General features: G+C 51.8%; 1 non-coding gene across 1 annotated transcript; it reads right to left on the minus strand.

The window, feature by feature from the left end:
- Positions 1-269: 269 nt before the first annotated feature.
- Positions 270-343, minus strand: TRNAG-GCC (transfer RNA glycine (anticodon GCC)). The gene has a single exon. It is a non-coding gene; the product is annotated as a tRNA-Gly (tRNA).
- Positions 344-2172: the final 1829 nt, after the last annotated feature.

Here is a 2172-nt window from a genome sequence, read left to right on the forward strand (position 1 = left end):
TCCCCAAGTGGTTGTTAGCTGCTGTCGAATTGACCCCGACTCATGGCAACCTCCTGCGCAACGGAAACACTGCCTGGTCCTGCGCCATCCCCGAGATCCACCACAGATCAGACTGTTGTGACCCACAGGGTTTTCAGTGGCTGATTTCAGAAGCAGATCACCAGGTCTTTCTTCCTAGTCCATCTCAGTCTGGAGCTCCGCTGAAGCCTGGCCGGCGTCACAGCAACATGCAAGCCTCCACCGACAGACAAGGGTGGTTGCACATGACATGCCCGGGCTGGGAATTGAACCCAGGTTTTCTCCTGCACGGCAGGCGAGAATTCTACCACTGAACCACCCACGCTTCTGACATCCCCTTCGCAAGCCTTCGGGGTTGTCTGTTCCTGACCTGGTCCTGTTTGCACTAAGCAGCTCAGGCTGCTCCTACCACACCCAAGGTCAGGGGCACAGGTGGGCAGACTGTGCAGCCCTCTGGACAGCCAGGGAGAAGACCTCAGTGCCCCCAAAGCTGGGCGCCAGCCTGTAGGCAGCTGAACCTCCTCACTCTTCCTCTGCCCCTCCCAGACCCCTCCCTGTGTTTAGGGCCTGCTGTTCCTGACCTCCAGAGCTCGGCCAGGGCGGCCCTCCTTGGGGTTCCCCCAGCCCCTGGAGCCCCCTCTGCCTCAGGCCCGCCATCCGAATAGATTTCCCTTCCCCTGTCTGTGCCGGACAGACGATGAGTCGTCACCACGGAGCCCCGAGCACATACCTTTGCCCGTTCTCCGGCAGTTATGTATATGGTTTCTTCTTAAACCTCTTTCAGGTAATTCTGGTAATTTATGTTGTCTTAGAAAATTATCAATCTTACCAAGAATTTCGAATGTATTAACTTGTCCCTTTTCATCTCCTGTGCCGCTCTGATGCCTCCTTCTTGCTCCTGGAGGGCCCCAGCTCTCCCTCTGCTCCCCTCCCCTCTCTCTCTCTGTTGATTAGACTGGTCAGGGGGTTGTTTATTTTATTTATTTATTTCACAGAACTGGCTCTTGGATTTACTGATGGGCTCTACCGTTTTTCTTGTTTCCAATTCATTAATTCCGCCTTTATCTTTATTCCGCCCCCTCCTGCCTCCCTTGGATTTACTTTATTGTTCTGTTTTTCCTTCCTTGTGTCAAATGTTTAGTTCATTTATTTTCCGTCTCTCTTGCTTGGTAATAAAAGCATTTAAGGTTGTGAATTTTCCACCAGCTCCTCCTAAAGCTGCTTCCTGGACGTGTGGTTTCTCTCTCTGTATAATTGTAAAACCGCCTGTCACGGTCCCTGTTATTTACTCTCCGACCTAGGAGTTATTTAGGAGAGTATCTTTGAATTTCCAAGTAGTTTGTTTTTTTTTTTCTTTTTTACCCTTTTATTAATTCTGAGGTTTATTGCATGGGTTTAAATAATAAAGCCTATCAATGTTTTACCATTTGGAATGTATCAAGGTGCACGTGCCTCCATGCGTGTGTGCGCGTACCTACATGTGTACCTGTGTATGCGTGTACGTGTTTGCATACTCGTGTGCATGCATGTGCATTGTATCCACATGTGTATACATGTGTATGCCTGTGCATGTGTGCCCATGTGCACATGTGCCTGCGTGCACTCCTGTGTGCCCGCGTGCATGTCTGCCTGCGTGCACACCTGTGTGCCCGCGTGCATGTCTGCCTGAGTGCACACCTGTGTGCCCGTGTGCATATGTATGTGTGCCTACATGCACACCTGAGTGCCCATGTGCATGTGTGCCTGCGTGCACACCTGCGTGTACATACATACACATGCACAGCTATGCCTGTGTGCATGCATGTGTGTATGTACCTATGTACAAAATGCTCTGTGTAGACCAGGGTGTGTTGGACAGTTACAGATGTGGACGAAGAGTGTGGCCTTTGCCACACACGGGTGCCCACCCTGCTGTGGGCCCGCTGTCTGCAGGGCAGCCACATTAGCACAGTCCAGGTGGCCCGGATGGAGGAGGGGACACACCCATTGTCCTGAGGTGGAAGGCAAAAGGATCCTCAACTGCCCTGCCCCCTCCATCTCATAGGAAAGGGTCGAAGGGTGGCACCAGAAAGCAGGGTACCCAGGCTTCCCCCATGTCGGGGCTGGGCCAATCCAAATAAAATAAAATCATTTCCCACCTTTGCCCACCTTCAG

Source organism: Elephas maximus, chromosome 5 (assembly GCF_024166365.1).
Source record: "Elephas maximus indicus isolate mEleMax1 chromosome 5, mEleMax1 primary haplotype, whole genome shotgun sequence".
NCBI classification, from domain to species: Eukaryota; Metazoa; Chordata; class Mammalia; order Proboscidea; family Elephantidae; genus Elephas; species Elephas maximus.